Below are 15688 nucleotides of genomic sequence, written 5' to 3' on the forward strand. Positions count from 1 at the left end.
CTTTCCCGCTGATTTATCTACGTTCGACGCACTGTTGTCACAGCACTTGCCGGAAGGGGGATGGCTCGACATGTGTGTGCCAGGAAACCGCTTCGTGGGAAGTGCTGGCAAAAGTTTTAGCCACATTCTCGAGCTGTATGTAAAACATCTTTTGTGGCCCCCCAAAAAACTCGACACAACAAAAGGTCGAATGCGTAGAAGTGTCTGTGCGGAGGAGTCGCCTGGAAACCGTGCGGTTACTTTAAACTTAAAAGTGGTTCCTGCCAGAGGGTAGCAGGTGACAGCAGCAGCAGCAGCAGCACCCCCCAACCATCATTAGCTCTTGGCTGCGCCGCTGATTACGCAGCCAGCAGCAGCCGACGCCCAGTAAAAACAAGTAAACAAGCGCCTGCCCGCCCGAATATTGGCACTCCACGTTCATGTCCTATCGTATCCTCTGCTACACGTGCCAGCGACTAATGTGCCGCTAGAGTGTGCCGCATAAATAATGGAGTTTATGGGCCAGGACCCAAATCCCAAGCCCAAATTGGCACAGGCACTCATCGTGCATGGGCATCCCCGTTAGCTGACAGTAAAGTCAAATCCATTGACCCAAATCACACATTTTTGCATTGCTAAAATTAAGTTTTCCAATACGAAATTCCGCACGATACAAATCTTAATATACAAGTTGCCAGTTGGCAGTTCAAAAACCTTTTCTTTATTTTCCTTTCCTCCAACTATTTCCTACACTTCATTGCCTTCGCTGTCCACTGTGCAAAGGCGAACAAAAATGTCCAACAAATTGATTTTGCAGCCAGCTTTTGGGGCTCCTGCTTCTGGCTACTGCGGCTTTGGCGGTGCCTGAATCCAATTGAAACTGTCGCCTCAAGGAGCGGCTACGGCTGGCTACCAGCGGCTATGATTTTCGTTTACTTTTGATACTTTTTTTCCTGTATTTATGTTAGCTGGCAGGGGCCTAAAGCCCACTCATTGGCATTGGCATGCTGGCGTACGCTGGCGCTGTTCATTTTCTAAAGTATTTGAACACATTTCTTATGTTGCTCAGACGTGGGCTTATGCCGGGGTTGGATCGACTTGGCTCGGCTCGGCTCCTGTTGCCGGCAACCTCGAGTGCTGTGCTGTCCTCTTTGGCAACTTTTTGCGCCCTTTGCAGCGCTTCAAACTACATACTTTATTTGGACATCTGTTTGTTTGAAGTGCCTCAGACTCAGCATTAGACTCAGACTCAGACTCTGTCTCAGCCTCCGCTTTCGCCCCTCCCTTTGGTGTCTGTTGTGCGCGTGTTTCCCTTTCGAGTGGCTTTAAACCAAAAACGATTGAAGCGTTTCCGGTGGGAGCGTGGCCCTAAATGGAATCATAAATTCCCTTTTCTCGCACATTCCCCACACACAAAATGCAAATACATTCAACGTAATCAGAACACTTTTGAGAGCAGTTTTCCATTAAATGGAATTAAAGAACTTTTATCCCTGTAAATGTGAATGGGAAATGCATTATTAAGCAACTGCAATAATCTGCTATTAAGCCCTCAGCTGGCATTGCATTCATCAAAGCCCAGATGACGTTAATAATTCAATGGCTGGACAACAATTACTCGTTCCAGCAGACATGCAACGCCTGCCTCAAAGCGGTTTATTCTTGCCTCAAAGCGGTTTAAGCTCCCGAGCCATTAGGGATAAATTGTGATGATTTAGAGGTCCCCATATTTGTGAGTGGATTAAGCACCGATGTGTATCATTTATCTTATCGATCGAGCTTGCAGCTGGAGCCCAGACATTGAACCTGGGGAATGCACAGAAAAGTGTCCAATTCCACAGCTAAAAGTAGCACCTCCCCTGGGAACTTACATCCTTATCATTTTTCTTTCTTGTGCCAATCCCATGTCATTGTTCGTAGCAGCAATTACAGGCAAATCATTCTATTGTCAATCAAATACGGCAGCACGGACTCGGTCTCGGTCTCGGTCTTGGTCGTTTCCTGTCTCTAAGTCCCAAGGGTACTGCCCGGTTCCCCTTTCAATACAATCAGAAGGGACACGACACGGCACGGCACTACAGGTACGAGTTTAGTAATAATAGTAAATGATTTTGCTTCTCGTTCTATTGTTAGTGTCTAATGCTGCCGATGGCCAATCTGTGTGTTGGAGCCACTCAGCAATATGAGAATTTTATTTAGATTTCTTTAAAGTAGAAAACAAATTGGGAGGCTGCCTGAATATCGAGCGTTTCTATGCACAGAAAATAGCACAAAAATCTAGCTCTGAATTCCCTTTACAATTTGTATTAAGGTTATCATAAACATGCCTTCCAAAGGGCTGCAAATATTCCAATTTAAATTTACAACTCTCTGCGCTGCTCTGCTCGTATTTCTGCAATTAGAAATTGGATGCCAAACGATGTGTGGAGCACATGGAACATGGAAAACATTTGCCAGAATTATCTGCGAAGCGCTAATTAAACATTTTAATGCCCGTCGAAATAAAAAGAGCCGTAAACGCATGCAAATGTATCCAAGTACGGGTAGGATTCGTGCCCCGGGGGATACAGAGTCAGAGTCGTGCCCAGAATCCAAGTGTTTAATTGTGGCCCGATACGGATTTACGTACATGCTGCCCCCCGCATGTTATGGCCCATCTGTGGCTGCGGATTTGGATGCACTGGCGGGCATTCAACTCTCGGCCGCCGGTCCACGTCTCGGCCATTGACAAGGCCTGGTGTCCATAATTTGTGTCTGGTCTGGGCCTGTCCATGTACTGCTGACTGGCTGACCTTTTTGCACTTGCCTAAAACAAAGCCAAAGGGTTGAGTACAGTAAGATGTACTTGCAAGGGATTTGATGTCACAATAAATTTGACAGCAAGACGTATAAATGGGAGGGCGTGTCTTGTAGGGTGCTTCATGACCTTCAGTTCCAGCTTCTTTTTTGCAATTTGTGTAGAGTGATTCCTTCGAATTCCTTCGATATGCTGAGACTGCAAAGCTTTGATGCCTCTCCAGCCGCTAGATAAGTAATAGAAAAAATCGTTAGTTATGTGCCATTATGCCAGCTGTTTTTCGTTATTGCAGTTGCCTAAAAGCCAGATGGTGTCCTCTTTCTCCCAACGAAAAGAGTGGCCTCCCTCGCACTGCTGCCTTGATATTCATTTAATCAAATGAACAGGTGCCACCCCCCGCAGTGTGCCAAGGGGAAAGCACAAGAGCAGCAATTGAATTGATCTGCGATGCCTATCGGGGCAGCGTGTTTACCTGCCAACCAGCAGGAGCTCAGTGTTGGCGAGCCGCGTAACCTGCCAACCTGCAAATGAACAGCCCCCAAACTGCCATTCATGGGGACTTTTGTTTTGTGCTCGCTGATTTGTTCAGCACTCTAGGCATTGCGCTGTGTGTGCCGCAGGTACGCGTTGAAGAGGGACTGGCAATGGCTTCCTCACTCCGGGCGGCGGTGTGTCAAAAGTCATGCAAACAAGGAGCGCGACAAGTGCCTGTTTGTTTGTTTCTCTGTTTGCTTTTCTTCTGCGACTTTTATGGAGGAGAAGAGAAGAGAGCAATTGATTTAAAATGTGCACAACGGCTGCGATTTTTCTATTGTCTGGTATTGAAAACGATGAAACACGGGAACTAATAACTTTATCATTGCTCAAATAAATGAGAAGACAATTAAGCCATGATGCGTGGACATACATATGTACATATGTTGGTACATATATATGAACATACTACATATATAGTGTTTATTGTTTATCTCTCCTTAAATGAGATTCGAAACGGCTGATGCAAACTACGATAAAGCAAACTAACGGAGAAGACAACGGAGAGCGAAAGCTCTCTGACCGGCGTCTGCTGTCGCTGCTTGACTTTCCCTCTCACTCTCGCTCTCGCTCTCGCGAGATGCGCTTTGTTTTGTACCTGGCATGGGTTCCGCTACCTGCTCTCGAGGGTGGGTGCGCGCTTGGCTACTCGAACCAGCCTTTTGGCGACCGGCGCCTGCTGAAGCTTCCTTACTCCCGCTCTCGCGATCTGCGCTTTGTTCTGCTACCTGCGCTCTCGGGTACGCGACCCAGACTTCTTGTCTACCTGCTCCCCCGCTTGCGACAATGTAGCTCAATGAAGAAGCTTTCGGCTACATATTTACACGCCTTTGCCGAATATTCCAAAGCTCTGACGCTGTGCCAGAATTACCCCCGCAAATTGCGCACTGGGTGTAAATATTCCCGTGAAGCAAATAAAATATTCGCATTGCCATCATCGAGACGTTAATGGATCGTTTACTGTGAGTTCATTCGCATAACAATTCACTGAGCTGTCAGATATTCAATTCGATTCAACAATTGATAGAGCAATGACAGCGACGCCTGCAGCAAAGGGACACCTGCAGCAGACTGCAGCAGCGGCAGCAGCAGCAGAACTTTCAACAGAAATCCAATCAATCAACTTGTCATAGAGACTTACCCAAGTGCCACGCGTGCACTCTTCAATTTAGGGCCGATTGCTGCCCACAAGTGGGAAGTGAGAAACGGAAAAATCGTTCCCCAAATGGATCTACTCGCATAGCAACTATTAAATTCTATCCGTTGCAGGGCTGTCCACCAATTAGGCAAAATTAATGAGCCCAGCCCCGGTCATGTGTTTTAATTAACTCTAAACGGAGTCCGTCTCCTGTTGCCCGTGCCTGTGGCTGCTCGTGCATAATTGTATGCGTGCCACAGCCATACGAATCTGTCAGTGGCACACACACACACGAATGCCACTCGTGGGCTTTGCTGTTGTTGTGGCCAAGCCACGCTGGGAGCATAAATGAAGCGGCTAATAGCCCACCAGCCCCACGCGCTCGATTGTATGGAAGAGCGGACTGAATACACAATTATTCCTGCCGCTCGCAGGACACACAGGACACACAGGACACTTGAGACGGCAACGGAATCTGGGAATCTCTTTGGCTGCGGCCTAAGATGACAGCACGATTATGCATCAGAGGCTGCCTGCCCAATGTGCCGTGAATCGTTCGCCCAACTTGGACTTATCGATACTGTCAAAGGGAATTGGGCGCAAAATGGGCCGCAACGGGCAGCACGGAAGCCTCACAGCTGGCAGAAACTAGAAACTGTCCCACAATTGCATATAAAATTGTATCAGCCTCGAAACAATAACAAAAGACAAAAAGAACAAGAACAATCGGAGTCAAGAGGCATATTGACTGTGCAGCTGCTGACTTTCACAGTGGCCAAAGGATGGTCGCAAAAGGTTAACAAAAGGATGTGGATCTGCTCTAGGAGGAGCTGCTAATGCGCTTAAAAATAATAATGCGAGCAGCGGTCCAGCATTACAAGAAATCATCAACAGCATCCCACCTTTTGTCTGGGCCTCTAAGCTCCCCGGCTAAGCCTGTCATCGGCTCGATATCGCAACCGGCTGCCTGGGGGTGTCCTTTGGGTCAGCGCATTGATACACAAATATTTGTGAATTCAGTGCTAAGCGGATTACCCTTTAAACAAATCAAGATGCTCAAGGACTTGACGCGTAGCCTGGTACAAGTCTGACAGGTAATCCCTCAATGTGCCACATTTGTGACGCTGCTTTAAAGGCAACTCCGACAGGGACAGGCAGTCGTGGGCGTTACCGTGTGCCATCATGGATCAGCAAATAACTCAATTTTCGGGGGCACACTTCACTTTTAGCAGCGTGAACAAACTCAAACAAATGTCAGAAATCAAAATCAAAATCAAAGCGAGAGTGGATTGCGTACAAAATTAATGGCAAATGGAGCGGGCAGCTCGCTCCCCCCCAAAGGCCAATCAAAATCAATACGCAACGGCAGCAGGTAGAGCAAATTGCTAATACATTAAGGCCGACCGACCACTGCCATTACACACAGTCAATTGGCCCCACGCCCACGCATTTCTTTTGGGGCTGACACAAAATTATATTTCTCTCTCTCTCTCTCTGGCTCTCTGGCTCTATATTTAACCGCTTAATCAACAGGCATAGTCAGACCCAAAACAGACAGGCGCAGCAGATATTTATAACTACAGCGCCAAACTGTAGGAACATCACGCGCTGTCGAATCTGTTTTTATGTGCAGGTATGGACAACATCATTAAAATTATAAATCACCAAAAGCAGAGCCAAAATTCCCGGATTAAATGAGTGACCAGCAGCCGGGAGCGCGGCGGTGCGCCATCGATATCCTGGCAATGTGCGGGGCTCAATCAAAGCCACTGGCCGGCCTCTGGCAAAGGTGTTAAATCAAAACACAGCAAATATATAGACGCCATAATAAAGCGCTTTTCGAGCTGGCCCGAACCTGCTGAATGGATGGAACGCGGCGTGGCGTGGCGTGGAGTGGAAAGGAGCTTCCATTTAGGACAACAACTGAAGCCCCACGCGCTGCTTAATGGCATTTGGGTGCTGCTGTGTATAGCGAGGGGATAGGATATTTATTTAGTTTGCCACCCACACACACAGCCACACCCGCTCCTGTTTCTGGGGGGAACTAGTTCTCGGAACAGTCCGGCAAGTCCCTCCCACAAGCGTTTGGCTGTCCATTGATGTTGCTTGCTGGCTCTGTGCTGTTCTAAATGCAAAGCAAATAGTCTGACAACAGGTCCCGGACGACGTGTTTCCAGAGCAAACACAGACAGTGGGCGACGGACAAGGCCTGGGCAGTGCCAATACACTCAAACACAATGAAATACTGCAATATAAACGTACGTGAAAATCAAACAAATGTTCGCTCAGGCATCCACCCAGTGAATGCTCCCACACATTCGCCTCCTCTTGCCGCATGAATATGCCAAATGTCAGACGGGCAGACGGGCAGACGGGCGCAAAAAGGTGTGGCAGGGATTTATTTTCAAGTCGACTTTTTGCACCCACTTTGCAGTGCAAGGAACTCGAGTTCAAGCTTGAACCTGCTCGGGCAGGATGTGGATGGGAGTGTGACTAAACCTTTTTCTCTTTCCTCTACTAAACAACTAATCAGGGGGCTGGCGTTACGGTGAGTGGATATGTCTTATCCTGTCTGCAGTAATCATTTACAGAGATCCGATACAAAGGCAGTTCTTGCTGAGACAATTGAGACACAAACAAACACTTGAGGAATTCAATCACAAAACGGGCCAGTGGACCACACAACACATTCTCTTCATTAATTAGCTGCGAGTCTGTGCGGCAGCCAGGACCAAGTTCGCAGCGATTCGTGCATGCCACAATAAATAACAACAGCCAGGCTTTATCCCACAGCCCAAAGGGTTAAGCAACTCATTCGTTAAGCAAAACAACAAGCCACAAGGCAGAGTGATTCCCCTCCCACCAGCCTGGGAGCAGTTGGAGCACTTTGCAGGTGCCAAAACATGACAGAAGTCAAATGTGGAAGGAGTCGGCCAGGCAAGAGTTTTCTGCTGCTATTTTTAATGCACACTCCACGATTTGTTGTTCTTTTTTGCGTGATTTTTCAAGCGTATAATTTGGCATTTGCGGAGTCAGAACCGCAGGATTGTACTTGAGTTTCGTGTGCAATTCGCATATTTTATTTGAAAATGTTTAGGCTCCTTTTTAAGGCAGAGAACTTGATACGTTTTGTGGCTAAAATTCATTTAAATTGATTTATTTTCATGCGCGGTAAACAGAGGGTCATAATTTATTATTAACAAACGATAATCCCTCGGAAGGTTTAACAATATTTTACCCGAAAGAACTCTACATAAATTAGAGCATGGCCACATTCCTTGGTCACACATGTTGCGGTCTTCCGCTCGTTTCGTGCCACTCGGCGCAGTCACCGCAAAGTGTGATTAGCAGCGCCAATTAGACAGGGGAATAAATAAACCAACAATCGCAGCACAGCAATGGCCGCTGGAGTGGCGATAACAATAAGAGCAGCAGCAGCAGCAGCAGCAGCAGCAACATTTAATGCAGCGATTTAATTAATGGAAGACCCAGAGCCAGACTCGGACTCGCACCCAGAAGCCCTGCTCGTGATTTATGGCCAGCGCTTAATTATTAAGAAGTTATGCAGAGTTTAAACATTTATTGCAAACAAAGCGGCGACGATGCTGCGCATATCAAGCAGTCGCCAGGGATCCACGGCATCCACGTGGATTTGCTCGGGTCTTCCACCCACTTTTGGGGCTACATTTTTCCTATTCGAACTTTATGGGCGAGTTTTCTGGTTGAGTGTTTCGGTTATTTGGACAGAGGTCCTGGTCCTGGCGTCGTACCCCTCATAAATATTTTATGTGTGCTGTAAAAATCGTCGACTAAGTCAAACCTTTTTGAAGCCACTTGCGGCAATTAGTGGCAATTTGGTTTAAAAAAAAAGGCAATAAATATGGCGCTGGCTGGCTGTGATTTGTGTGACAGTGCGAGCCAGTCGTCTGCCATGAATAGTTGGAGCCAACAGATGGACTTCAATGCACAATAAATCCAAAATGTGTCCTGGCTACCAGCAGAAAGCTCGCTGTCTGTGCGTCCTGATCGCAATTACGCGGATCTGACAAGGCCAAGTGGCTGCCAGATTGCAGCAGCCAGAACGATTATGTAAAAAACATTTACAGCTCTCACGAAAATGCAAAGTTAGGGGCTTTGCCCCATCAAGTGGCATGGCGCAACAACGGCAGCAGCGGAAATTATTATTACAGCTAAAAGCACAAGCAGAAGCTGAGGCTGAAGCAGCAGCAGCAGCAGAGGCACTTTCCCGCACAGCCTAATCCATGCCTGGTAATGGTAATTAATTTACATTATTATCATAACAAACTGCTCGAGGAGCGTCGTGCTGGCCGTCCCACATGCAACATGAGGCAGGGACAGGCCAGGCCAGGCCTGGTCATTGCTTGTGTCTGTGCCCTCCCCGCGTCGGGGACTGGGACGCGTCTTCATTAACGGCGTGGCGATTCAATTAAAGTGAATGAATGGACACACAAAAAGTTTTCCATTGTTTGGCAGCGCCACTCGCCCAAGGTCACTCAGCGCGTCTTTGCCACGCTCTCTCTTTCGCTCTGCCCCACTTTGGGGCATTAATGTTGAGCGTAATTAGTTCGGGCACAAATTTAACTTAAAATCTAATCCACAAGCAAATATATTTCGAGCCGCAGGCCCCTAAATCTGTGCGGTGCCACGATTTATGCATAACGACTTTAATATGAGACCCAAACTATGGGAAAGGAAAGCCTTTTTGGCATAGTTTCGGTTCTGTTTTGGCTCCTTAATGTGTGTAAAAGTTTTGCCACACAACAGCGCCGGCTCAATGGCTGCCCCGAGCTACCCCTTTGGGCTAATTAACACATCATCAGCATGGCACAATGGGCCAATGAGCCGTGTTTTTGGGCTCTGGATTGCTCTTTGGGTTGGGCTTTAATCGCTGAGTTCGCTCTTAAAGCTAGTTGGCCAGTTTTCGGGCTGAATTTCAATGGTAAACCAACAAGAAATGAAAGAAGTTCACTCCCAAAGCCAGTTGGGCAATGTTCGGGCTTAATTTCTAATCGAAAAATATGCCAAAATCTGAACTAATTGCTTTGTGGCTCTGGCACACAGCACCAAAAAAATGAGTTTAGATGAGATTTTCTGTGACTGTAGCTAGGAATAAAGGATATAATCGAAACGAGCAGAAATATGCTTCGATTTCGCATAGATAAATCATATATGCAATAATTTTTCCATGGCATATACCACATCTAATATTTGCATGCAGCTTTTGCCTTTAAATTCCACAAATATGTTTCATTTTTCCAACGAAAAAGTTTCCTTCTGCGAGCGAGCGGCTTATGTGGCCAAAACACAGTCACCCCACCCCTGCCACACACACACACACACACACATGTGCTGACCATGAAAGCACTGGGAAAATAAATGTATCATCAAAATTTTTCAAATCATGTCAGAGTCTTGTTGGAGCCTCTTGCCAGCTGCGACTGGGGCAAATAAATGGCACTAACTGTGCAGGAATGTGGCAGCAAGAGGGGGAAAAGGGGAAGGTACGCACATACCATAAAATGCTAATGCCTCGTGTGAGCTACGCCTGTACATCCCGTCCAAATCTCTAGTGAATTGAGTCTCAGCCGGGTAGCCGGCTAGGCCGGAGTGTCGGAATGCCAGCGCCTCGCTAATTCGTTGTTGTCCTTGCCTGGCGTACTTTTTTTCCATTTTCTTTCGAGTTTGCAGCAAAATGCCAGTCGTTATAAATAAGCTCGACAATTTTTCGTCGCTTCCTGCCTGTCTGTTGGTATTTATTTTTGCCAGTTTTCTCTTTGTCTTTTGGGCACTTTAAGGCACACACGTGACACACCAGCAAGGAATTGTACTCTGGGGAGAAGGATGGCCAGGCCAAACCATACCATGCCATATATCCTCTGTCCAACCCGGCTGTAGCATTCGATTTCAAGGTTCATTAAAGTTGTCTTGTGCTTTAGTTGGCCCTCTCTCGATGGCCTCTCCAAGGGCTGCTCCATGTGCAAGGGAAAAGTAGAAAAGGAAATGCACTTTGACCGCTTTAAAGCAAAGAATGGCTATAATGGCACTCACTCCACGTGGCAGCAGGAGCACACAAAAAAGAGGAGCTCTCCGTTTCGGCTTTCCAGCAACTGGAGTGGCCAAAGGGCAAAGGACAAAAGATTGCGGGAGTAACTTTAGGGCATCTTTGGGAGCAGCAGCAGCACCCGAGGTGCTCCACTTCGATTGCCCATTCCTTTTGTGCATTTTGATCGAATTTTCATGCTTATTGTTGCTGGGCCTTGTATTTAAAACTGGCTTAGTGGCAGCCATAAAATCTTTATTGCACACTTAGTCAAATTGTTGCCTGGAACGGTGGGTTGGGGTCGGGGGCTCAGTTCAAGAGCGCCGAGTCAGCGCGGTTCAATTAATTGCAGCTCAAAGTATTGAAAAGTTTTCCGCGAACGCTTGAAAAGTTTTGCGCAGCTTTTTCCGAGAGTCATTGGCAATATTCGCGTTGAACTTTGTAGACTGGCGCCAGAGGCAGACACGGCCACAGTCACTGACATTGCCACACGGATAATTTAATTAAAAAGTGAAAGCGTTGCACACCCAACGATGCTCCGAGCTCCGCCTACACATGAACCTAGCATTTACCGGGCGGAAGGAGAGGCCATTGACACGTCTGCTGTGGCAGGCATCGCGGAACTCATTCGGCAGATCTTCGACTTCGACTTCGACTTCCTTCTGGCTTGTGGGCTGTGGGCTGTGCGTGATAATTTTATGCAATTGCGGTCACATTAATGGCTTGAATTCGGTTTGATTTAGGACTGAAGTGCGTGGCGTGGAATTTGCAATTACACTGCTGCCTTCGCCTTCTGCCAGTAATCCCTCCCCTCCCCCCTTGCAGGACTTCTTGCCTGAGCGGCGCTGACAGCTCAACTTTGAGGGAGTTGCCTTTACGGCGGCAGTGGCAGCGGTGGGGCACGTGTCGTGTTGTTGGCTTCATGTGATTTATGCCTTATGGGTCCCGGCCCCGAAAGGCAACACTCGGCCGAGTTGGCAGGATGTGCGTGCCTACAGTTTTTAATTGCTTTCCCGCTGTGGGGCCCATTACTGAATTATTGATATAGGTCAGGGTGCACCCTCGCACACCCTTTGCAGCCATGCAGAACGTACAGAACCCTAAGTGAGTTCTTCATAATGGATTTATTGTACTAGGAAATGTATTTATTAATAGAACAACTGCAAATACGCAATAATTATGGCATTCATTCCTCAATTGCTCTCCAATGGCTAATTGGATTCAAGAACAATCTACTAGACCTCCCCTTCCCAGTTGGAGCGAAGAAAATCCACTTTCAATTGCCAGCAACAGTGAGAAAATGAAGTGTGAGTTGGCAAATTCCGAGGAAAAGGCTTGGCAACACACACACTCTGGGGGAATTGTGATGAATCGAATCGATAAATTGAAAATATAATCATAATGCCAACAATTTGAAGCGGAATCTTTCATTTGGGCATTAGTAACTTTTCGAAAAGCGGCTTATCCGTAGCAAACTTGACAACAATGGAAGAACGTTGAACGGAGAGACTTAGGAAGAGCTTACAAGGGAATCCTAGCAGCAGCAGCAGCAGCAGCAACCCCCACCACCACTGCTCAATGCTAGGCACACACACCAGTAACGGTGAACGGTGAGAAGTTATGGGGCCAAGGCCAGTCCCTGTCTCTCTCTCTCTCCCTCTCTCTGACGCTCTCCTCTCGATAACCAATGAATCAACTGCTTCTGACGAGCACCAAGTTTTTCATTTAAATGTAATGAAAGACATTTTTGGCGTGAAATTGTACAAAGAAGTGGCAGGGGGGGAGGGGTTGAGGGAGTGCGTGTAAGCAAATAACAGCAGACAGGCAGGGCACACTTCAAAATGTTCATCTGCACCACACATTCAATTTGAGGAACGGCACAAAAATGTGATAAGATTTATGGGGATTCTTCAAAGCGCGAGGACAGACACAGAGACAGACAGAGGCGGCAAGCAGCCGTTGCCAGAGCGTGAATCTCATAAAACTGGCAGTGAGTGCCACAGCAAGAGCAGTATAAGGAGGAGCAGCAACAACAGCAACAGCAACAACAACAGCGACAACAGCAACAACAACAGCAACCACGTCAGCACAAAGAGGAACAGCAACACAACACAAGGAACAACAGCAATACAACGACTTGTCCGCATACCCATTTAACGGTGTCTGCCACGGGATATAGTACATTCGAGTACAAGTATGTTACAAGCAGAAGCGAGTATTTCTTCTTCTCTCTCAACACAAGCAATTGCGCCAGCGCGCTAGCTTGAAAAGCTCTAGGCGTGTCTCGCGCCGATCTTTCGCTCTCGCTTTAATTCGCTCTCGGTCGTTCTTGCTTTGGCTGCTGCCGCCTGGATTGTAGCGAATTCGCTTTGCAGTGAATTCGCCCTTGCCCGTTTTTGCTTTGTCTAGGGATCGCAACCTATTTGCATTTTGTTATATGCAAGAGGAAGACAAATCGTAGGTTGCGAACCAGAAACCAAACTCCCTGCCGTGTCTTATACTTTCTTTACATAAAAACGAGGAAGCACAACAGGCCACAAACAACAACAACACACACCCTCGCATGTTTCAGGGCTAGCACCGCTACAAGTGTGTCGTGTGCCACAATCAGCGACGCTCACACACAATGAAACTTTTTGCACACACGAGTATTTGTTGGGATTGAGTTTAGAAAAGTTCTGGCAGGGCTCGGCCCGGCCTGGCATGCGTGCCTTACTTTTAGTTCGCGTGAGTTTCCCCTCTTCCACACACATCTACTGCCCAGCGCCCCCTTCGCCAAGGACTTATTAAGGGGCCCACAGTGTGTTGACAGGCTTGGGCAATCAAATAATAAAGTTTTGCTCTCCTGACGTTTGTCTGGCTAAAGTTTCAGTTTGATGTACGAGCCGTGGAGCCGCAGCAGCAGCAGCAGCAGCATCAAAACACACAACAGTCGACAGTCGTCAGTCGAGAGTCGGGGAGTGGAGAGAAAGCGCTAACTGCAGCACGTAAAGTGCTTAATCGGCTGGCAAGCATTAGGGTCGGGTTTTCCATTCCCCATTATCCCTTTGCCTTGCTCTTGCTTCCGGCAACGCACATCACACATCCCACATCCATTTTGTCGACGCACACGAGTTCATTTGTTGTTGCTGTCGAAAAACTTAATTGATTTAAGCGACGCCAAAGAGTCTGTGGCTGTCGCAAGATAAAGGCACACACCACTTGGCTAAATGTAGCTCCACTTTAACCGGAAGTGTGTTCTGTTTGTGTGTATCTATGTATCTATGTATCTATGTATCTATGTATCTATCTATCTGGTGTACAAATACCACTTTGAGGTGCTCAGCATACTTTCAGGGGCACGCACGAAGAATGGTTTTCGGCTCTGCCTGGCATGGATAATTTGGGAATCAAGTTTATGGCAACTTAAGGCAGGCAACTGGAAAATCATATCTGCTTCGAAACTTGATGTAAGCCCCCACCCACCCACCACTTGTCTGCGCTTCACTGGAAATCCTTGACTTAGGCTCAAGACACAAAGTGTAATTTGCACTTCACAGTTTGCTGCCAAAGCGAGAGAGAGAGAGAGATGCAGAGAGAGATGCAGAGTGAGAGCGAGAGCTTTCACTGAAAAGTAAGCAGAGTAATTGGCCCCACAAACATTCATTGTCCTCCTGTTTGACTGCTCGCTCTCTTTCTTGTTTTGTTGTTGCCTAATTGTAGTAATTTGTTTGCCCCAGGGGACACGCGGCAGGACCACAAAGAGCAGCGCTGTGAAGTGTCCACATGCTGTGTGCAAAGTGCAAAGTTCTGCAAAATGGCCACGTGTCCAGCCTGAGAGTTTGTTGGCCGCCTGAGACTCTGCCTGCTGCTGGTAAAGGATTCCTCGATGCTTCGATTCCTCGATGTGTGTTGGCTCCTTTGTGGCTGCCGTGCGGCTGACAATGCCTGACTCGTTAAATATTTATTTATGTTTTTACGCTAAAGCACAAGCAAAAACACAGGCACAAATCAACAAGTCCATTGCCTTCGGGACACTGAACCAGAGATAGCAGCAGGGGGGAGGGCTCAAGTCCAAGTCCAAGCCGAAACGATAAAAATTGTTGACTCAAATATATTCTGCGGGCATATTGAATTTGCTGTTTGACTGCCGCAAAGTGTACTTAAAGTTGGCTCCTTTAAAACCACCAGAAGATAAAAGACAATCGAGGGATAACAGAGGCCCAAAGCCTACAGCCTACAGCCTACAGCCTATCGGCTTTTAGCCTGATATTTTGCTTTCACTGCCTGACAAGCGTATTAATATTAATGGCCATTCAAATTAAGTGCTCAACTCGATTTAAATGCAAATCATCAGCCACACGGTGCACCCTTTGTGCCGAGTTGAACAAATTACAGCCAAATAAAGTGCACGCATTAAGCATCAATTCAAACATCGAAAAAGCAAGCAACAAAACACATTTGATGATTGCATTCTACATTCATTTTTTGCATACAAATTGTATGGCTCTTTTTTTATGCACTGACTTTAATTTATTGCTGGGTGCTGGCTAAATATTTATGTATGGCAAAAGTTGATTATGTCGACTGCCAGTGCCAGGGCTAAGGGCAGCAGAGTCTCACCTCTGACCCATTGCAAAGGGCCTTCTGATGCTCGATTTGGAAAAGATTTTCAATGATTTTCTTTTGGTCAATACTTAGAAGAAAATATTGCATTCAAATTCGATTCCCTTGTTGCTGTTCAGATGGCCTTAAATTATGCATTCATTTTGCTTTTATTACAGTCTGTCAGAGAGCGGTCTTTGGTCAAGAAAATATCTTCAAATGAGCGAAAATTGCTGCGACTCCAAACAGTTCCGCTCACCGAGCTGCAGATTAGGATGAAGCCTTGTCCAACAATGAAAAATATATTACATTTCCATTAATAGCCGCTTTTGATGGCAGTTAAGTGCAAGTCCAAATAGCTTTAGGGTTTCTGGTTGCTGTTTGTCCTTCCTTGCTTATTTGCTTAAGAAAATTCAAATTGAATTGAAACTATTGTTGACACGAAGTTAATGCAGCGAAAAAGCAGCATTTAAGTTAAAGTTTATGTTGAGTAAGGAAAATAAATCGCTTTAAAAATTACTTGCACTGTATTTAAAACAAAATTTAAACTCGCAAGCGACTTGCAGGGAAAATATTTTTCGTGTGGAAATGGAAA

This window comes from Drosophila subobscura, chromosome J (assembly GCF_008121235.1).
Source record: "Drosophila subobscura isolate 14011-0131.10 chromosome J, UCBerk_Dsub_1.0, whole genome shotgun sequence".
In the NCBI taxonomy this organism is placed as follows: domain Eukaryota; kingdom Metazoa; phylum Arthropoda; class Insecta; order Diptera; family Drosophilidae; genus Drosophila; species Drosophila subobscura.